The sequence below is a fragment of the Canis lupus genome, chromosome 5 (assembly GCF_011100685.1).
Source record: "Canis lupus familiaris isolate Mischka breed German Shepherd chromosome 5, alternate assembly UU_Cfam_GSD_1.0, whole genome shotgun sequence".
In the NCBI taxonomy this organism is placed as follows: domain Eukaryota; kingdom Metazoa; phylum Chordata; class Mammalia; order Carnivora; family Canidae; genus Canis; species Canis lupus.
The window spans coordinates 47,305,348-47,328,909 of NC_049226.1; the positions used below are offsets into that span (position 1 = coordinate 47,305,348).

Here is a 23,562-nt window from a genome sequence, read left to right on the forward strand (position 1 = left end):
CCCAACGTGGGACTCGATCCCGGCTCCCCAGGATCACGCCCTGGGCTGAAGGTGATGCTAAACCACTGAGCCACCTGGGCTGCCCCCTTATTACATTTTAAACATAGCTCTTCTTTCTCATATTTGAAACAGATTTTTTTCTAATTTATTGATTTGTTTTTCTCCAGATTATTAAGTTTTTCCTTTTTAAAAATTTGTCATCAAATCTTTGGACTTGTTTCTTCCATTAATCTGAAGAATTCTTCCCAATTTATTCACTTATACTTTTTTCTAATTTTTACCAGTCTCTTTGTTTATTGTTGTAGCTAACCGTGGTATTCAAATGGAATTTATGTGTGTGTTCTAGGAGAATTCTTCTTTGAAGAACTTGTGGAATTCTTCTTTGAAGAACTTTGAATAACTTGTGGATTACACTAGAATTTTGGGAGGAGCCCTTTCTTCAATTCCTGATTTACTACTGGAGAGACAGGACAATATACATCAGATAACTTATCTATGAACCATAGAAACATTTGAAAAAGTAATGCAGACAATACACTGAAGAATAATTTGTCACAAGTAATTTCAGGCAGTCAAAAAACTAGGAGAGTATATGAATCATTACCTAAGAACTGTGAGGGGCAGGCATTTGAATCTAGTCGGTGGCTATTATTGAACAAGGTGTTCAATGAGATACAAATTTTATGCCAAGAGAGGCAAGTCTACAGAACAAATCACTCTGGTTTGTATCCTGGCTTCTGAATATAGGTAACTTTTTCCATTGATCTTTGTGCTCTCAGTTTTTGCATCCTTTTCATACTGTCTTTAATCCTTAACTCTTGGTTGTACTAAATCATAGTATCTATAGGTGTGAAAAGTTTGGCTTCTGCAATTTACATGAACTGCTGGGATTGTAAATAAAGCTGTAACATGGCACCGGTTGAAATAAAAGTCTGCCATTGTTTGGGCTTCAGTGTTTTGAAAGCTTGCACAGATTTTAAATATCTGAAGTCTTGGGGTACCAGGCTGGCTCAGTCCAGAGAGCATGAGACTCTTGATGTTGGGGGTTGTAAGTCCAAGCGCCACACAGGGGGTAAAGTTTACTTCAAAAAACCCTGAGGTCTTGATTTCTAGTTGACAAATACAAATGGAACTTTATTTAAAAAACTGCTTTTAACTATCAGGTAGTCTCTAGGAAAAATGTTGAAAGATCTCTTTCCCAAGATCTTTGCGTTCAGGGAAAGAGCATTTGTACTTTGTGTTTTTAGCACTATGGAAACTACTAAGGACCTAGTTACACCTTTCTTATCAATACCCCCAATTCCCAAATAAATATTGAGTCAGCTAAAGGAGAGAAGTAATAACATAATTCATTACACAATTTTTATGATGCAACTACTGAATATGTTTTACTTTAATTATTACAAATTTCTGAAATATAGTTATTATTTCCATTTTCTTGAGGAAATCAGAGGTTCAGAGAAACTTATAACTTATTCAAAGTCCTATGGCCATTTAGATGGGTAACTGGAATTTAAACTGGGATTTGTTGACCAAAATCCAGAGCATATGGTTTCTCTTCCACTCCATTCCACATTTGAACTTTTCTCAATAGGCAAACATCAAAATTCAAATACCTATGAAAACCAGGCAAAGGAGGTAGAACAGACCAATTAGGGACTAACATGAACTAGAAAGCTCATGCTTTGGTCAAAGACGGAAGCTGCTAATCAATTTCTGCAAGTCGTTGCTATGTTAGAATGTAGGTTTAATGTTTCTGGATCTTCTGACTTTTTATTTTTTTATTTTATTTTTTTTAATTAAGAATTTTAATTATGTACATAAATAGCAACATGAGAACCAGGAGTTCGAATGCTGGACATTATCTGTAGGTGAAAGGATTTCCGATTAGTCCACTGGTAGTATGGCATCACCCAAGATAACAAAGAAGCCTGGTATAGTTTTTCCTGAAGAAGGAAGCCAATTTACTACATTCAGTACTGACTTCTCTGCCATTTTTCTGTAGAAAATGCATGGAGTTCCCAATGTTTACTTATAACTGATTAAAATGGGCAGAGCATGGAGCATTCTACTTATTTCCAGGTGAATTCTTCACATTTCCTGGCTTTTGAAAGTTCTCCTTCCACAAATCTTCTACGACTATGTATCCTCGTAAACCCCAGTCATATAATTTCTCCCCACTGACCTGGACAAATACAGTGGCTTGTTGTGGATAATCAAGAGAGGCAGCTAGTCCCATGAACCCAGGTGGATACACCAGCTTCTTTATTTTTGACCCTCTAGCCAAAAGAAGTCCAACAATGCCAGCAAAACCAATAACACCAAGTCTTGGAAAAAATCCAGGAGGAGCATTTTGGAGATATTCATAGCTGTCTAACCCCCATTTGTTTGTGAGTACATTTCCTGACACCAACTTGTATATGGCTCGCAATAATGTCGGAGATGTGAAATGCTTTCTTCAAGCTGGGTCCTTGGCTCCTCCACATATTTAGATTGACCCTCAGGAACTGAGTAGAGTGAAAGCTCATTAACCTTCACAGAAGTTTTGTGAGGTGAGTCCCTTTTAGGTGACGCATAGACTTTAAAGGTGAGCAGACTCAGGCTGGCTGACCCCACAGACCTCTGAATTACCTTGAACATGTTGCTGGCAGAGGTGGCTCCGGCCCTTCTGACTTTTTAAAAGAAGGCAAAAGCAGCGTTTTTTTAAAGCATTTTTTTGCACAATTTATTTATTTATTTTATAGGGAGGGAGAACATGAGCCAGGAGAGGTAGGGGGAGAGGGAAAGAGTCTTGAGCAGACTCTGCACTGAGTGCAGGGGCTTCAGGACATGGGGCTCTATCTCATAACCCTGAGATCACAATCTGAGCCCAAACCAAGAGTCCGCTGCTTAACTGACTTGTGCCACTCAGGTACCCTGGAAGCATCATTTTGACTTGTAATCTGTCAATGTTTAGATATCGCAAATTAATAAATTGTTTAATTGTGTGCCCAAATAAGACATATCTGTTGGCCGTATTTAATCCTTGATTCATACTTTGCTTTAATTAAGTACTTTCAAGTGTGACAAGGAATTAATTAGAACAGTGCTGTCCACTAGAAATATAATGCCATCTGCATATATAAATTTAAATTTTCTAGTAGCCACATTTAAAAAATAAAAGGTGAAATTAATTTTAATGATATATTATTTATATTATGTATCCCAAATCTTATTATTTTAATATATAATGAATATAAATGAATATCTTATCCTAAATCGTATTATTTTAATATGTAATGAATATAAATATAAATATCTTATTAATGAGATATTTTACTTATGGCACATTTCAATTTTGTCTACCCATATTTCCAGTGCTCTATAGCCACATGTGGCTAATAGCTACCATACTGAGCAATGTATAAGTATCTATAAATGTTTCCCAGGTAAGACCTGTTTATTTAGGAATTTCTTCTCCACCAAGAAACAATGTGCAACCCTAGCTGTTTTAGAGTTTGTTAAAGGCATTGTTTTTCTTCACCAAATGAAGGGGAATTTCCCATTCTTTCTAGAGTTGACAGAGTTGATTTGTTAGGATAAATTGGTGAACAAATTTACTTTAATATCTTAGGGATTTTGCACTGAGTAATTTATTAACAAACATGAAATTTGCTCAATAAATGTCAAGTAAACAAGAGAGTAAAGGATATGAGCTTTTCAAACCGGTAATTAACATTCTGAAGCATAGTATGAAAGTGTTTATAAATTCAATCCAATTAGTAGTTTATCAGGATTATCAATTTGCTGTTGTAATATAGCAATTCCATTTAAGGAGCCTCTGAATATCAAATTTATGAGTTTGGAATCGAAAGCAGTGTGGAGATTAAAAATTATATTCTTAGAGAACTCTGAATGTAGGGTTGGATATTTCTTTTTTTTTTAATTTGAGATTTTATTTATTTGTTTGAGAGAAAAAAAGAGAGTGTACCAGTTGGGGGTGAGGAGCAGAGGGGGAGGGACAAGCAGAAGAAGCAGTGAGCCGGATGCAGGGCTCAATTCCAAGACCCTGCAATCATGACCTGCACAAAAGGAGCTGTTTAACTGACTGAACAACCCATTCACCCCAAGGGTTGGATATTTCTAATAGATACAGCATATAACAGGTGTCTTAGCTCAGGCTGCCATAACAAAATAGCATAAATTGCATGGCTTAAAGAACAGAATTTTATTTTCTCAGACTTCTGGAGACTGGGGAGTCCAGATCAAGGTGCTGGCCAATTTAGTTTCTGGTGAGAGCTCTCTTCCTGGCTTACCGATGGGCCACCTTCTCCCTGTATCCTCACATGGTAGAGAGAGCAAACTCTGTGCTGTCTCTTCTTAAAAGGGACACTATTAGATTAGGGCCTACCCTTATGATCTAATTTAACTTTAATCACTTTTATAAAAGCCCTGTTTCTTCATATAGTCACACTGGGGGTTTAGGGCTTCAATATATGAATTTTCAAGGGACACAATTCAGTCTATAGCAGCAGGTCTCAGTGATAGGTTAAGAATTTCCTTTTCTTTTATCATGTATATTTTGTACCTTTGCAGATAATGTCAGAATTGGGGCACCTAGGTGGCTCAGTCAGGTAAGCATCTGACTTTGGCTCAGGTCCTGATCTTAGGGTCATGGGATGGAGCCCCATGTCAGGCTCCACACTCACTGGGGAGTCTGCTTCTTCTCCTTCTCTGGCTGCCTTTCTGCCACTCATGCTCTCTCTCTCAAATAAATAAATGAAATCTTGAAAAAAATAAATGGAAAACAATTTGTCAGAATCAAACAATGCCAAAGCCAAAAGCTTGAACTTAGAAGTCCAAAAAGTCTAATATCTATTATCTAGGTTTTCAATTATTTAATTAGTGGTGGAAATAAGTGAAACATCTAGGGCTCCTGACTTCAGTTGTAGTGTTCTTTTTATCATTATGTTGTTCTTTCATTTGTTCATTCATTCATTCACTCATACAACAAATATACTGTACTACTGGAGAAGAAAAGACCCAGATCTAGCATTCAAGGAAAATAGACCAGGTCTCTTTCATCCCAGTACCCATCTCAGTAGAGAATATATTAGACCATATCTATATTAATATTAATAATAATAGCTATTAGCTCTTAAGTACCAAAAGTATATCAGGCTATGTCAAGCACTTTACATACATTATCTATTTTAATCCTTACAACAAGTTTGTGAATATTTATTGCATACTTGTTTTATAGATGAAGGGAAGTAACTTAACCAAGGTCATGAAAAAAGCCTGGAAACTGGCTGCACCAACTGATTCAGGCCTATATGACTCCAAAGCCCAGGTTTTTCTAGGTGTAATGGAAATATTTCCTTTGGAACTTGTCAATACATCATCTAAATATTGTTAGCTTTTTGAGACTGAGCTAGTGTATATGACACAGAGCCAAAATTTAAAGGTCAAGTTAAATTTGTCTACCTCTAGAGATAGGGGAAAGAGGCTGTGTGCACAATAACCTTGTGAAGGGGGTTTGCTTATTTTGAATAGGAAACTTGGGTTCAGAGAATCAAGCTTTTCTGAGACCAGTTGACTGTAGGTGGTAGAAGTAGTTTTAAACCCATCTTTACTGACTGTACTGCTTTGGGTACTCTGAGAGTAATTTCTGAGGTTGTGGCAAGACTGTTTTTCAAACATTTCTGAAGGTGGCAGTCTGCAAGCCATGCGTTTTACTTATTTTTTAAAGATTTTATTTATTTATTCATGAGAGAGAAGCAGAGACACAGAGGGTGAAGCAGGCTCCATTCAGGGAGCCTGATGTGGGACTTGATCCCAGGACCCCCAGGATCATGCCCTGGGCCAAAGGCAGGCACTAAACCGCTGAGCTACCCAGGGATCCCCAAGCCATACCTTTTAAAAGCTATGTAGACTTCTGTCTTAGACTTCTCTCTTTCTCTCTAAGGGACTCTGGTGGAGCCATAGGAGATCCAAAGACAATTAGTTTGCAAACCAAAAAGACCTACTGATTGGATGCTTCATCAGAAGACACAGGGCAGGGGATAACAACTGGGTTGGAGGCAGAGAGCTTACACCAACTCAGCCAACTGGAGTAGAAATTTGAGACTTGCCTAGAGAGATTTCCTGAGACAGCAAGTCCCCTTTTATAGGTACTTTGTGGCTTTCACTGTGAGTGGGGAGGGAGTAGTTAAGGCCTCTGAGCCAGATTGGCCACCTGTCAGTCCTTATCACCATTTCATTTGGTTAACACTTAGCCCCTCAGGGGGCCTGTGGTGAAGTCCAGACTTGCCATATCCTCTGTAAAGTTCTGCTTGATTCTTTATACTGGCAGTTTTTCATGGTGTTTAATCTAGTTGGGATCTAAATCGCCATTTTTTGGGTGGTTGATAATGCTGCTATGTAGCATTAACAAGGGAGCAGCTTTTCCATTGATCACTGTGACTCTGTTGTGGGTATTTGTGAAAATTCCAGAGCTTATTTATGACATTTGCAGAAAGCTTTATTCATTCAGTGAGCTTACTATCTATCTACTCTGTGTCAGATACTGCTTCAAGGGCTGGAGTTAAATTAGGGAACAAAATAGAGAAAGATTTCTTCCATCATAGAGCTTACTTGGAGTTGAGTAGGGTTGAAGAGACAATAATAAAACATACATAATTAGTAAGTAAATTATTTAGTATGTTAAAGGTAATAAGTATATAAAAAAGAGAGGGTGCCTGGCTGGCTCAGTCAGGGGAACATGTGACTCTTGATCTTGGGATTGTGAGTTTGAGCCCCATGTAGGGTATAGAGATTACTTAAAAATAAAATCTTTTTAAAAAGAGGTTAACTTAAAAAAAATAAGTATATAAAAAAAGACGAAGTAAAGGAGTGTAAGGGAGGAGATGAGGGTTGCAGTTTTAAACAGAATGTTCATTAGATTTAAAATTAGAAATATAAAATTAGAAAAAAAATAGAGCATGGAACAGGGATGGCAACTCCATGTCATTATTTTCATTGTCCATATCAGAAAATAGACTCTCAGAGATTTATCTTCTTTTTTTTTTTGAGATTTATCTTCTGCTTTTCTTCTTGTTTTTGTTTCTTCTCCATTTCCCCTTTTATTCCCCTTTTTCTTTCTTCTTCCTTCTTTTTATTATTTCTTCTTCCTATCTTCCATTTTCTTGAAACAAAAAAATTAGAAGCCATAGTGTTTACCTTCAAGAAACTTATAGTCAAGGAATAAAGATAGCCTCAGGAAAACAACTTGAGAGCAATATGTCAGTGGTGATATGAATGAGCTATGTTCTTTAAAATAACTAATGCATGAATGATCAAAACGAGTGGGATTATTTAGGCAACATTGGCGAAGGAGGCAGGTCCATTTTGATTTGGGTAGGAGGAACTAATGGTAGAAAGGGGCAAACATTGGAGGAGTTATATGGCAAGTACTTGGAGACAGAATTTAGGAAGGTGTGTTCAAGGATTTGTAAAGATGCTGTCTTAGATAGATTGGACAGATTTAGTTGGATGAATGATCTTGGAGGAATAATGGAATGGAGGAGTGTTAAGTGTAAATTAAGGAAGTAAATGCTAGTTTGAGAGGGTTGGAATTTTTTCAATACTTTACGAAAAGAGCTGAGAAAATAGAACATGGAACTCTGAATCTTAGTTAAGGCACTGAACCATATTGAGTAAAGAAATGACCTCCTCGGGATCCCTGGGTGATGCAGCGGTTTGGCGCCTGCCTTTGGCCCAGGGCGCGATCCCGGAGACCCGGGATCGAATCCCACGTCGGGCTCCCGGTGCATGGAGCCTGCTTCTCCCTCTGCCTGTGTCTCTGCCCCTCTCTCTCTCTCTCTCTCTCTGTGTGTGTGTGTGTGACTATCATAAATAAATAAAAATTTTTAAAAAATGACCTCCTCAACCTTACTAAAAATTAGAAAGTACTAACTGCTCCCAGACTTCTGATTTATTACATAGATTATCAGAGAGAATACAGTTATATATATTTTTAAGTTATTCAACAAATTTATTTTACATAAAACAATTTTCAAAGAATGCATTTAAAAACCATCTAGATACTGATTTTATTGCATTATAAAAAATTGAGGGACACAGTTGAAGTATTCAAATAAATTATGAGGGGTGGAGATAGGGCTTAAGATCATTATCCATAGTGTTCCTTAGTCACTTAAAGGATCTGGGTACTAAAGTCTTTACCATGAAGCAGTTCACTTCATTTAATAGAAATCAGTCACAGAAAATATATACATGTATATAGAAAGTGTTATTATATTATCATTTCCAATAATTTATAAAAATTTAATTTTGAATCGCACAAAAGTTCTTTAAAATTGATAACTCCCAGAAGGCAGGGCTTAGAACTAAATATCTGTCTAAATAATTTATTACAAATAATTAGGTTTCCATTTCTCCACAGATAAAAAAAATCTAGATATAGTTTTCTTAATGTATAAATAAACTATATTTTTAATATATAAAATAATGATAATATATGAAATATGGTTTATTTTATAATATATATTGATATAGTTTTCTTTGAGGATATCCAGTTCCATTGTTTTTTCAGTTCCATTTTTTCTCCTGCTTATTTACAATCTCACTGTGTTGCTTGTTGACTTTCTCTCTTTGGTAGTATTCTTAGTTTGAAGTTTCTTTTATATTCAATTGACTATACTAGCTATCTCTGAAGTTAAGGAGAAAATTCAAGATTGATAATATATTTTTCAAAACACTGAAACAGAATCTAGAATAGAGTACCCTTGACTTCTACGTAAATGTCCCTTTTACCAATGCAGTAATAGAGTTCTTCTTATTTCAACTCCTACTTATTTTAGTCTTTATATTTCTGCCCATTCATTTCATGCAGCTTCTGGGTTGACTTACCAATGGACAAGCTGAACAGTTTACCACACATCCCATCATTGAGCATTTTTTCAGTGTGGCTTCCCAAGAGGGTAATTCTGTCTTCTTGGCTACATGATCCAGGTGTATTTCTCTCTAGATACATCTTAAAATGTCTTACTTGTGGGTGTTCTAAATTTTTATTTCTTTCCTGTTTTCAGGACTATTTCTGCTGTAGGTGTGTTATTCATTGCCATGGTGCTTGTGACAATGACAGAAAGGTAAAAATGCTCGGTGGATACTTTGAGTTTACTTATTGTTTCATTCTATGTTACTGCTGATTCTAGTTTCTCTGGCTAATGATGAGATGGGACAGAAATAACATGGAAAAAAATCAAAACAAAACTCTGCTTAACCAATTATTTCTGAAGCACATCCAAATAATATGTAATATTATTTGGAAATTATTTGATATTATTTAATATATGATATTATTTGAAAATTATGTTAGAGAAGGATATATGGTAATATAGGAGGACAGTCATTATATAGCGTTAGATGAAAAAGGAGGTAACAAAACAGGAGGTAAAAAATTATGTACCTGCATAGAAAAAAAAAAACAAGATCCCAAAATTTTTTAAAAATTTATTTCTAGATGATAGAATTCCTACTAATTTCTTCTCTTTCTTTTTTTGGTCTGTATTTCCTGTAATTAACATGTGTTATCTTTTTAATAAGGAAAAAAGTTAATGTTCACTTAGTGTTATAGACATATGGGGCACCTGGCTAGCTTAGTTGGTAAAGCATGTGACTCTTGATCTCAGGGTCATGAATTTAAGCCCCACACTGGGCGTGGAGCCTCCTTAAAAAAAGTTTTAAGTATAATGTTATTTATAAAGTGTAACCTTGGTTGATTATGATACAAATTTGATTTTCTTTTTTTTTTAAGATTATTTATTTATTTATTCATAAGAATACACAGAAAGGAGTGAGAGAGAGGCAGACACAAGGGAGAGGGAGAAGCAGGCTCCCAGGATCACGCCCTGCGCTGAAGGCAGCACTAAACCGCTGAGCTGGGCTGCCCCACAAATTTGATTTGCTAATAGTTGAAATGTCTATCTTAAAAGCAAACAAACAAAAATAAACTATCTACCACTTTAACCTCTCTCCTTCCACCAGTTACTAGGAAGTCTAGAATGGATTGATTTGCATTTGTTCATTTGTTCATTTATTGAACAGGTATTTTACTAAGCACTCGTTCTGTGTAAAGCTGGTAGTGGGTAATGCTGAGTAGCAGGCCTAAGTAAAGTCTTATTGTTGTCCTGGGGGCCTTAATGTCTGGATGGTGGATATAATTATAGTATAAGACAAAATGAAAAAAGAACAAAAATGATATGGGGGGGAGGGGGACAGTCTCCATTTCTCTAATTCTTCACATGTAGACCATGTGAAATATTATATTCCAAAGTTTTAATTAGAAAAAACAGTCTTTATAGCTAGTGATAACAATAATTAACATTTATAAAGCACATACTGTGATGTAGTTAAGCAGCTCTCAAAGTGTGGCTGATAGTTCCTTGGGATTCCTGAGACTTTTTTCAGTAGGTATACAGGGTCAAAACAATTTTCATAATAATACTAAGGCATTATTATTATTATTATTATTATTATTATTATTATTATTGTTTTTTTTTTTTTTTTACTGTGTTGGCATTTGCACTAATGGTGTGAAAGCAATGATGGGTAAAACTGTTGGTGCCTCAATATGAATCAAATTAGTGGCACCAAAATGTTCCACTGACGTATTATTATGTTCATTATTTCTATGGAAAAACAATGCCAATTTCACTTAAGAATGTCTAGATGAAGCAATAAAAAATTATTAATTTTATTAAATCTAGACCTTTGATACATACCTACTCAGTACTCTATGTGACATAGTGGAAAATACATTTAAAGCACTTTTGATACACAGCATTGCATGATGGCTGAGGAAAAATACTTGTGTAAGAGAATAGCCACCTTTTTTTTCATGGAACACCATTTTTACTTGAAAGAATAACTGACAGGCAAACAAAATTTATTCAGACATGGGTATTTGGCAGACGTTTTTTCAAAAATGAATGAAGTGAGCCTGTCACTTCAAGGAAAAACAACTGACAGTATTTGTTGCGAATGATAAAATTTGAACTTTCATGTGAAAATTAGAATTTTGGAAGATTTGTGTTCAGCATTGTGAACTTGTCAGCTTCCTAAAATCAAAAGACTTTTCCAGTGAGATTTTAGTGCTATTAACGAATGTGATTTTTTTTCTTATTGTGTAGTGAAATGTATCAATGTTTTGAAGATCTGCATAATTCAGTGAACCAATGCTTTGCAAATGACCAGTGCCTGATATTATAAAATCATATGTGAATAAAAGATCCATTCAGTGTGCAAGATAGAGCAGCGTATTTTAATGCAACAGTGTATAAAAGTTTATTGATATCATTTCAGATTCCATATCTCAACTAACCTAACTACTACTTGTCATATTGGGAGAGTATCTGAGAAAAATACCCACAGGTATTGGAAAAGAATATTAAAATACTCCTCTCTTCTTGAATTAGATGATTGTGTGAGGCCAAATTTTCTTTATATTCTTAAATCAAAACCAAAGGGTCCCGAAACCAAAAAGTATGAGAATTGTTACTCTAGACGTTACACAAAGCATTTAATATGCATAATCTTGCTTAATCTTCACAGCCATTCTTAGTATTACATACACTACTATTATTTCCAAGTAATTGGAATTCCAATTACATGTACTACTACTGTTTTACAAGTGAGGAAAATGAGTTTGAGAAAGTTTAATTACTTGTCCAAGATCATATAGCTAGTAAAAGAGAGGTACAAATTTAGCAATTAAGTGCAATAATTTGTTTTCAGTGGTGGAGAGAGGAAGGTTTCACTGAGGGCAAATTTCGGCTGAGGGATCAATCAGTAGGCAAATGGAAGGGTGTTTGAGGCAGATGGGAGAGCATGAATAAAAGCTTTGTAAGTGAATGGCTAGGGCAGAAGTTCCTAGCCTTTTCTGAGCTATGGACCTCTTTAGGTGTCTGATGATGCCTACTGAATCTTTCTCAGCATTATGTTTTTATATGAACAAAACAAAATGCATAAGATTACAAATAAAGTCAATTATATATTATATATGCAATTCCAAAATATTTGAAAACCCGAATTATGATGCAGCAATATATATATGCTTTTACATTTTATTTATTTTTAAAAAGATTTATTTATTTTAGAGAGAGAAAGAGAGCACAGTAGGGGAGGGGCAGGGACAGAGTGAGAGCAAGAGAGAGGAGGAGAGAGAAGCAGACTTTCTGTTGAGTAGGGAGTCCGACTAGGTGTTTGATCTCATGACCCTGAGATCATAACCTGAGCCGAAGAGTGGGACACTTAACCAACCCAGGCACCTCATATGCTTTTTTATTAATGAGTTAAATAATAAGCACTAGTGGTGAGAAGTATTGATGAACATAAACAATATTTCTACAATTGATATATCACTGTAAAGTGATATAAAAACACCTGCAATTTCTACTGGTGACAAAAGCACAGGTACTGTTAATATTATTACGGCTTGTTGTCTACATTTATAGTGGAAAGAAATGCTAAATTTCAGTTAGAGGTTAGTGAAAATGAATATGTAAATTTTTACCATCCAAATTCACATATTTGAGGGTATTTGAATTCTAAGTAAAGAGGGTACTTGAGGGTATTTGGACTCTAAGTAAAGAACTCCTGGTCTAGAGTAAGTTTCATGTCCCTTCATTCACCCTTTCTTTCAAAAGATTTAATTAATTAATTAGTTAATTAATTTATTTGAGAGAGTGCACACATGTGGGAACATGGAGAAGGGGGATGGGGAGAGAGAATCCTAATCAGACTCCCCACTGAGCAAGGAGCTAGATGCAGGGATTGATCCCATGACCCCAAAATGATGACCTGAGCTGAAATCAAGGGCCAGATGCTCAACTTACTGAGTCACCCAGGTGCCTCTCATGTCCTTTAATTTATGCTGCCAGTCCACTATGAGGTCAGGGGGGCTAGTCAACAATGAACAAATAGTAGCAGCCATACTAATAGTAGTAACAGTAATAGCAACAGTGGAAGCCGCAGTGTAGTAGTAAAAGTAATAACAATAGCAGTAGCAGCAGCAATAGCTACTGAGCACTTAACTACATGCAAGAAGCTCTTCTAGGTGCTTTACATGTTAAGACCAGAAGTCTGGTAACTCTCCATTAGGAAGGAAGGAAGCTGGATAATCCACAAACTAGGTGAATGAAGAACTAAAACATTAATCATATTTTTAATGTTTTAGGTTTTTCTTAACTTTCTGGAAAAGGAAATCAAGAAATCTGGCTCTGAGTTCAAAAATGATTAGAATCAGCTCTAAAATTCTATCATTTTTTTAAAGCTATAGGTGTTGAAATTTTGAATTACAGCTTTGTAACTCATGTGAATATGTATTTTTTAATAGTATTCATAAGAATATAGGATATAGCATAGCTAAATTATCCCACAGCCCACATGAAATATGTATAAAATTATAAATTTGGGGGGAAAGTTATTATCCTAGTTAAAGAGAATTTTACAGTATTTTTGTACTTTGAGAACTCCAACTTTTTATTATGTACTTTTTAATTCTAGCTCAAACTAATTATTCATTTCTCAGAAACAGAGGGCTTTCTCAATAGCAGCAATTTAGCTTGAAATATTCTGAACCCTCTCATATATTTTTTTTTACACAACTGCATTATAAGCCCACTGAGGACAAAAGAAAGATCTAACATATATTTTGTATTCCTCACGGCATCTGGAAAGGTAAGCGCTTTGGTGTAAAAGCCCATTTTGCATCAAGCCTCACTGTTCAGTGTTATTCTAATATCCAGATAATGCTATTCCTCTCTAATGATCAGTGCCAGGAGATCTGTTCATGGCAGATCTATTGTATCTTTTGTATCTATTTACATGGTAACCTGGAACTATTTGTCATATATTTTAAAATTGTCTAAGAGACATGCTGCTGCTTCTCTAATTGAGGCTACAAGCAGAAATGATGAAAGAGTACATAATTGCAGTGAGCCCAAGTCTGAACAGCATTTGGTTTCCTTGGCATGTAGATTATTTTGCAGTTTAAAGTCCTTTGTTCAACCAGCAAACACGTACTGAATGTCTCCTATGGGCTAGGATGGATCAGGTCAGGTACAGAGAGAAGCCAAAGCAATGTTAGTGAACCTGAGAGAAGGCATGGTGAAGGGGGAGCTTTATAAGTTGTTTTGCTGAATCTTAATGTATACTGGAAGGAGTAATAGGCAAAGAACTGAACAGATAGGAAAGAAACAGAGAGGATTGGGGTTGTCAGAAATAAAGAGAAGACAACCCTGTCCCCCAATCCCTGCTTGGAGGCAGTTAGGCATTGACTTAGTATTTTATGACAGTTTATGGGGATAAGGGCAAAGAAAGAAGTGAGGAATTGCTATACTTGGAAATTCTGCCTAATGGCCTGATATCAGAACATTTGTCCAATTCACTATTGAAGCTCTGAAAGAGATTTAGTATAAAGGAAGCAAGAGATTTGTTATCTTCTGATTCAATAATCTATAAAATAAAGTCAGAGTGGATGTTCGTATATTTCTGCTTGACATAGAGGCAGCTCCTATATGAAATAAACTTGATGAAAGAGAATACTTTTTAAAATCATATTTTACTTTTATTATCTAAGTAATAACAGGAAGCATTTATTGAGCATCTGTTATGTGCCACCTTTAATATTAAGGGCTTTTAAATATTATTATTGTTACTCTTATTCTTACTGTAGTTGTTGACAGCTATTAACATTGTTGAATACTTACTATGTGCCAGGCACTGTTCTAAGAGTTTTACATGTATGAACTCATCTTTTGCCTTGTGAGTTCAGTGCTATTATTTTCCTAATAGTTGAAACTAAGGCACAGAAAAGTCAAGTAACTTGCCCAAGGTCACACAACAGAAATGAGACTGGGTAAAGTAAATCTCGTAGCTCTGGGCAATAGCATGTGAGTCCAGTGATGGGGGGCTAGTTTATTCATCATAGTAGCCCTTGATCAGAACTGAGATTTGATGTCATAGAGATACCAAGATGCTGCTGTATTTATTAAATGAGGTAATGTATATAATATGCAGATTATCTATCACATAGTACATACGCCAAATTTTTGTCTCCTCCATCTTCCTCTTTGACTCCTCATGGATCTGCTATAAAACAATGACTTTTTAACATGGGGAATATTTGTGGGGACAAATGTTGACCTTGCTTTTCATTTTTTTAGACCTTTTGGTAAAGGTACTTATAAGTCATGACACAACAAAAAAAGAAAATTTCCTTTTTCTGAAAAGAATGAATACTTAAGTTACTTACCTTAAACTGTTAGTGGCTAAAAAAGTGAAGCTTTTATAAAGTCCTAGAAGACAAGGGACGGAGAGAGAGGAGCAAACATTGATTGAAAACCTTTTAGTTCCCAAATACTGTACTAGATATTTTAGGTGTGGTTGCTCTGTTATTGCTCACCCTAACCCCTGTAAGGTATCATCCCTATTTTGTGGATAGGACATCTGAGGCTAAGAGAATACAGGCAGCTTCCTGGAGCCCAGAATTATCTCTGATGTCTAGTGGCAGTTGCCTTCCTCATAAACATAGGAGCCATGTCTTTGGAATATTTGATCCTAGGAAGTTTCCAGTTTGGGAGTTCAAATAAGAAAAAGATGGTGCTAAATAATTTACTAAGGCTAGATTTTACTGGCAGAAATCACTCTTATATTCCAAACAACTTCTTGAACAACATAACTATTCTTTCTGTGTCCTTGGTGGCTAAGTTAAGCAGCATTTACCTTAATGCTAATCCTTATGTTATACGTCTTTTAATCAGTTTGGTCATAATTAGGTTGAGCTTACAAATTGTCATCTGAGGAATAATGATTGTCTTTAAGAGGCAGAAAGAAAAGCATCAATCTCATTCTTTGCTATCTTATATCCCTGCAACAATATCGGCAAGGGGCATGGCTCTGATTTCATTTCTACGTGCAGGTAACCCGTGGGCATATAGTAACATTGCTGTGGGCATGGGACTTGGTTTAAGGTTAGCTTCTGTTTTCATGTTTTCTTCTCTGACTTGTCACCTTAGTTGAGGCAAAGGAATAACATCGATATCATCTGCATCCTGCTGGCATAACATTGGCCCCTTGAAAGATTAATATACCCAATGATTTCCTCAGTTAAGTCATTTATATGACTTATTTTATATGAGGAGCTTAAGGTATTTTGTAAGTATTGCCTCAGTCTTACATAAATGAGACTGGGTAAAGTAATTCTCGTTAGCTCTGGGCAATAGCATGTGAGTCCAGTGATGGGGGTCTAGTTTATTCATCATTGTAGCCCTTATATTTAGCACAGGGTGCTTGATAAATACCTATTGTTGAGTCTCTTCTTCCCACCTCAGCTGAGGATTGGAAATCAGCTCTTACACTAGTGAAGGTCAGTTTTCTCCAGACTCATCCCTACCCTTCTTCCCTTTCTTGGCATGCATGACAGTTTAAAAAGGAGCAGAGTAAACAGAATCAGTCCTTAGCTCATTTCCTACCAACTCTATAAGCAATTGAGTTCTCACTGACAGAAATTTCTAACATTTGTGACTTTTTTTTTAACTTACCTGCCTAAATCTGTAATCTCTGTCTACAACTCCTTGTCTATTTGATAATTAATTCCCCACCTTCTGGACCATCTATGCTTAATGCTCAGTTTTGCTTTGTTACCACCCCTGCCCCAGTATGTCAGGGAATTTGAAACTTTTCTTCCCCAGTGATTTTATGGATATGGATGCTGAAACCCACACAGATAGAGAGAAAGATGCAGATGTTGGGACGCCTGGGTGGCTCAGCGGTTTAGCCCCTGCCTTGGGCCCAGGGTGTGATTCTGGGGTCCCGGGATCGAGCCCCATGTCAGGCCTCCTGCATGGAGCCTGCTTCTCCTCTGCCTGGGTCTCTGCCTCTCTCTCTCTGAATAAATAAATAAAATAAATAAGTAATAATGAATAAATAAATAAATAATGAATAAATGAATATGAATAAATAAAATGAAATAAATAAATAAATAAATGAATAAATATTGGATAAATAATAATAAATGAATAAATAAATAAAATCTTTTTAAAAATGAATAAATAAATAAAATCTTAAAAAAAAAAAGAGAGAGAAAGATGCACTGTTGATTTCACACTTTCAGAGTTGCTATGGGGTGTCTTCTTCCCCGATCTCAGAATAATTTATTCAAATAGCAGGCATTGTAGGCCTCTTTTTAAAGCGTGTGAGGTGTTTTCTCGGTGTGAGGGATACAGAAATGTATTTTAAAATCCCCATCTTCAAGGAACCCACTGTCAGGAAGAACATAAGCCTGAGACATGAATAACTACAATATAGTAGAAGTACTAATAAGAGCTCTTGAAGGGAGCAACTGCTTGAAGGATACAGGAAGAACTACACAGAGGAGGTTACAGTTGAGGAATAAGTAGGAGTTACTATGCCATTGGGGCATCCTCTTGGTTTATGGCAGACATAACCCTGGCATTCTGGCCCAGCCCCAATCCCTCTTCCCACAACATGTGAAAAGTTCCAAGGATTTAGTGATATGTTTTATTGTGGTAGGCCACTTTGATGAATTGGTTTGGAACTATGAAATATGAGTAACAGTATCTAATGGACAGCTATTGTCTTTTTATTATGCAACCTTTACTGAATAAATATTCCATCCCTAAAATCTCTCTGTTGAAGACGACCTCTCTAGTCTATATGTTTTCAGAGATAGACATGTGACTTAAGCTCTGCTAATCAAAGTATTTAATACCATTTGCCATAGTAATAGTTGGAAGATTGAGCACTGGTCTAATCAGAGCCAATGGGATGGAAGAGAAGTTTTGCTGAATTTTCTGGAAAGAAATTCACATTTTCCTGCTGGACTTTATGCATGAGAAGATACAAAGTCTGGGGCTGTTCAGCCATATTATAAGGAGGACTGGAACCACTATGGAGGAGGGCAGTACTGAGAGAAATGGAAAGTCTATCCTGGTGATATTACTTTCGCCCCAGATCAAGCCATGCCAGAAGCTAGAACAATCCTTGGCCTTTTCTTTTTTCTTTTTTTTCAATTTTTATTTATTCATGAGAGACACAGTGAGAGAGAGAGAGAGAGAGAGGCAGAGACATAGGTAGAGGGAGAGGGAGAGGGAGAAGCAGGCTTCCTGCAAGGAGACTGATGTGGGACTAAATACTGGATTCTGGGATCACACCCTGGGCCAAAGGCAGATGCTCAACCACTGAGCCACCCAGGCGTCACATCCTTGGCCTTTTCTAGTGTATGAGCGAATGAAGCCTCCTTTTGCTTACACCAGTTTGGGTTGGATTTTATGTCTTCATTTGTACATGGTTGAAGGATCTAGAAATGTTTATTATTATTTTTTAAGATTTTATTTATTTATTCATGAGACACACACTGAGAGAGAGAGAGACAGAGACCCAGGCAGAAGGAGAAGCCGGCTCCACGCAGGGAGCCAGACTTGGGACTCGATCCCGGGTCTCCAGGATCCTGCCCTGGACTGAAGGCGGCGCTAAACTGCTGAGCCACCCAGACTGCCCTAGAAATGTTTATTCTAAGGAGGAAAACACTTAGGAGGGACATGAATGCATTCCAAATATTTGAAGGGTGTTGGGCAGAAGAATTACTTGAATATTCTGTGTGTCTCCAAGGGGTAAAACTAGAATCAGTGGGTAGATGTTTCAGGTGGTCGGATTTCAGAGCAGTGTAAGTAATACTCTTGGGGCTCTACCCAATGAGAGCAGCTGGAAGATTTGATTCAACATTGTATTTAGAGAAAAAAACGTAAGAGAAGGAGTGGAAGAAATGGGCCTTCCCCCTGTGTTAAAAGCATCTTGCAATGGTACAAGACAATTTAAAAGTCGTCTGATTTACCCTTTTTAATGTATTGAGATTTTAATAGTAGAGCTTTCATTTAGCTTTAGAATTCCTCAGAGTCAAAGAGAATATGGCTATTTACTGATTTACTCCTATTTATCTAAACAAACTGTGACTGTGAGCCATTGGTGGACTATGAAATTAGTTTGGGCATTTGGGACCATCATTCTTTCAATGAAAGAGAAGAGAATTGTATGTAACAAGGGCAAGAGTTGTTTTGTGAAAATTTCAACTCCCTTTATAAATAAAACATACACATAGAGAGACAGTAGAGAGTAATGGCTAAAAGCTTGAACTTTGGAATTAGACTGCAAAGATTAAGATTTTAGGTCTATCACATCTTAACAGTTATGATAATTAAATGAGAATGAGGTAATAGGTAAAGAACTGAGCAAGATCCTGGTGCTCCATACATTTTAGCTACCTCTGAGTACCTCAGAGATTGGATCCTATGAGAGAGAAGCAAAAGTCAATACGTGCATTTTAGGCCTCCAGATTTTACCAAACAACCCAAACCTACAATTTTGTAAGGAAGAAAAGAATCACCAGATATTGCTTGTGTCCTCTGGTAGTGCTTAAAGATGCTACATTGCCTGCTAGATGCCTTCCAAAGCCAATAGCAGGACCATGAATATAGCTGAAGTTACAAGGCTATAAGCCTTCTTTTTAGATGGAAGGCATGTTCATTAATCTTTCTATCCCTAGCATCTCCCAGAGTACCTGGAAAATAACCACTTAACTGCTTAAATGTTATTAAGTGTCTTTAAAATTTAGTCTCTTGTCTTTTGATATTCTTTTCACAAACTAAAACTCCTCTATCCTTTGTTTTTTCAAGAAATCTTTCTTCGCTCTTAAAAAAAAAGAAAACCTCCTTCATCCCTCCCACCCCTCAGAGGCCCAGAACATGCAAGAAGCTCTCTCTCTCTCTCTCTCTCTCTCACACACACGCACACACACACACACACACACACACACACACACTCACTCCACACCACACCACACATATGTGATACCATATTAATGACTTCACAATCTTCAGGGATATTGGCTGTTTTTAAGTATCTATTATATATCCTTGTCACTGAACTCATGATTTCCCACTTTATCTCATTCAGAACCCATGGATGAATACCATCTGGTCCTGGTGATTTACTGCACAGAGTTCCTCAAGTTGCTCCATACCTTCTCCTCAGAGACTGAAGAATCTCTGTCAGGGCCATTCTCTGCTTTGCCATAAAATGTGTCCTTGGAACAGGAATTTCCCCATTGTCTTCTCCAATAAATACTGATTCAGAGTATTCATTTAACTGTTCATCTCCTTCATCATTCCATTTAATATTCTCCTTCTCCTAATGAAAGCTCTTGCAATAACAGATATAGTTGCACATAAAGAATGCCATGCACTCTTTATTACTATTATTATTTATCCTGATGCTTCTACATGTTTTGTCCATTCTCTCTTTGACCTCTGTTAGTTCTCAGCGGATACAGTTTGAATTCCCATCAGAGCGTGTGGTCTACAAAGAATGTTTATTTTTTAGTAGAGGAGGCCTTTAAAGTAGTTTTTGTTTGTTTTTCTACTACAAAATGAGAATATGTTTTCCCTGAAAATTTAGAAAAGTAGAAGAGGGTACATCTTTCTTTCTTTCTTTCTTTCTTTCTTTCTTTCTTTCTTTCTTTCTTTCTTTCTTTCTCTTTCTTTCTTTTCTTTCTTTCTCTCTTTCTTTTCTTTCTTCTTTCTTCTTTCTTTCTTTCTTATATGTATTTTTTATTGGAGTTCGATTTGCCAACATATAATATAACACCCAGTGCTCATCCTGTCAAGTGTCCCTCTCAGTGCCCGTCACCCAGTCACCCCATACCCCTGTCCACCTCCCCTTCCACTACCCCTTGTTCCTTTCCCAAAGTTAGGAGTCTCTCATGTTTTGTCAGTGTACATCTTTATAAACAACAAGCACTGATAACCTTATTTCACCTAAATGGCACATGATTCAGGGGCCTACATTTTGCATTTCTTTTTCTTTCCTTTTTTTTTTTTTAAGTTATTTAACATACAGTGCAATATTGGCTTCTGGAGTAGAATTCAGTTTCATCATATATATACAACACTCAGTGCTCATCGTAACAAATGCCCTCTTTAATACCCATCCCCCACCCAGCTCCCTGCATTTCTTTCTGAAACATACCTGATTTCCTTCTCTCCTGTTCTCTTGTTCTTCCGTGCTGGGCTATGGGGGTTATGAGAAATAACACCTCTGCTGTACCTCAGCCATGGTTGGGGTGTCCCTTTACTCAGCCTTTATGAAGAATATGTTATCATGTATGTCTTGCAGGGAGGGCTGGCCCTTGAAGAACTCAGCTACTGGGTGACATGAAGCATTTACCTCTCCTCACAACGACTCACTACATACCCTATTTTCATCTAATTCCATTTCCCAAAAACTGCCAGTTAGTTTCTCTGTTTTGCGTATAATCCCTTTTTTATTCCATCAGTCCTCAATTTACTTATATTTTCTCACAGACTTTCATGTTTCTTCTGCCTTAGCAAATTTCAGACCATTTTGTTGGTAACTAACCTCTGACTTGGCCCCAGAATATTCTCTGGTACCACAACTTCCCTTCTCCGGTGGATCAACCCTGACCAAGGTTCAGGGTCATTGTGAGCAAAATCATGGTAATATTCAGCCTGCTTTCCCCCAGTTTGACTGAGGACACCCTGGTGCAGTGGAAGAACATAGGCTTTGGAGTCAGACAATATGACCTCTCACTATTTGGGCTAGAAACTGAACCTTAGCTCATTCATCTGAAAAATAGGACAATAGTACAGTCTTCTGCTCTTTGATAACATACATTAATTTTATTATTTATCTAACTCATATAATGCATTTTGTGTGAGGTATTTTGAGTGCTTTACAAAAGTTAACTCATTTATACAATCAATTACAATCCTAAGAAAGCTTGGATTTAAAAAAATTTTATATGAATTTATTTGTTCATTTATAATGAAGCTTTCATTACAAAACGATTGTTTCAGTGAGAAAAAAAGGGTTAGGAGCTAGAGAATTTCAGACTTATAATACCAATTATTTTTTTTTTCTTGTGGGATTTTTCAGTATTTAAATTTACATTAAAAAAGAATTTAGTGTAAGTGTTGTAGTGAGTAGAATGGTGGCCACCCCATCTCCACCCCAAAAGATATGCCCACCCAAACCTGTGAATGTGACCTTACTTGGAAAAAAGGATTTTTTTGCAGATGTAATTATATTAAGGATCTGAAGAGATCATCCTGGATGAACTTGCTGAGCCCTAAATCCAATGACACGTTTCTATAGCAGACAGATGAGGAAAAGACAAATAGATATAGAAGAAGGCCATGTGAAGATAGAGACTGAGATTGGAGTGATGCATTTATAAGCCAAGGGGTCCCAAAGATTGCTGAGAGCCACCAGAAACTAGGAGAGAGGTATATGAAATGGATTCTCCTCAGAGTCTCCAGGAAGCACCAATCCTACCAACACTTTTATTTTGGACTTGGTCTCCAGAACTGTAAGAAAATTAATTTCAGTTGTTTTAAGCCACCAAATTTGTGGCAATTTATTATGGCAGCCTTAGGAAACTAATCTAAATAAAGTTTGTTATTGAAAGCTAAAAATCGGGATCCCTGGGTGGCGCAGCGGTTTGGCGCCTGCCTTTGGCCCAGGGCGCGATCCTGGAGACCCGGGATCGAATCCCACATCGGGCTCCCGGTGCATGGAGCCTGCTTCTCCCTCTGCCTATGTCTCTGCCTCTCTCTCTCTCTCTCTCTCTCTCTGTGACTATCATAAATAAATAAATAAATTAATTAATTAAAAAAAAAAAGAAAGCTAAAAATCATAAATTGAGGGATCAAAAGAACAGAAACAAACCTACAAGTTAGAAAATTATGAAGAAAACATAAAAGTTGATTGAAAGCCAAAGACTTCTAGGTCTGTAAAATAAACAACAGTGAGCTCATAACCACAGTTAACAGAGAATGTAAGGCCGAGCAAATTAAGCCAGCCACTCAAACAAAGCTGCTGAATGCTACTTTACTCCTGAGATACTAGTTTTTTGAAAGGTGAGGTGCTAATTCCCTATCACAATTGTGCAATGACCAATTGCAGTCCGCATGATGCAAAACATATTCCCTGTTCTATTAAATCAAGTTATATCCAGAAGTGAAGTAAACATTTGAGCATTAGAAGAAATCCATGCATATTCCCTGTGGTCTTCATAAAGCTTAAAAATGAAATAATGCAAATACTACTTCTCACACATTTATGGGCATATAGAAATGTTAAATGCATGTTTCCTTTTGCTTGTAGAAAATAGATGGTCATCAGCAAAGCTTGATGGTCAAAGCTTGTTCACACACTAAATATTTTGTGAATAGTGAGGGTACAAATCTATTTCTCTCTCTAATTGCCTTGCACTTTTACAACACTGACCACCATGGTATTTATAATCCAAGCCACGGGCCTTCCTTAGGCAAGAATCAAGAATGACTGAGGATGATATTATAGTATTTACAGGGCTGAAAATTTTTGTAAGTTTAAATGTGTATGTAACTCTTGTCTTCAGGGAATAATGGGGGAATGGAACTCAGGATAAAATGTAATATAGCAGCAAACATTCAAAGAATG

The 23,562-nt window shown here is 36.6% G+C and overlaps 1 long non-coding RNA gene and 1 pseudogene across 1 annotated transcript; one reads left to right on the forward strand and one right to left on the reverse strand.

The window, feature by feature from the left end:
* LOC119871875 lies at positions 1–20,191 on the forward strand. The gene is made up of 4 exons (XR_005359676.1): positions 1–51; positions 347–747; positions 9,072–9,131; positions 20,017–20,191. It is a non-coding gene; the product is annotated as an uncharacterized LOC119871875 (long non-coding RNA).
* On the reverse strand, positions 2,025–2,640 carry LOC100684522 (annotated as a pseudogene).
* Positions 20,192–23,562: the final 3,371 nt, after the last annotated feature.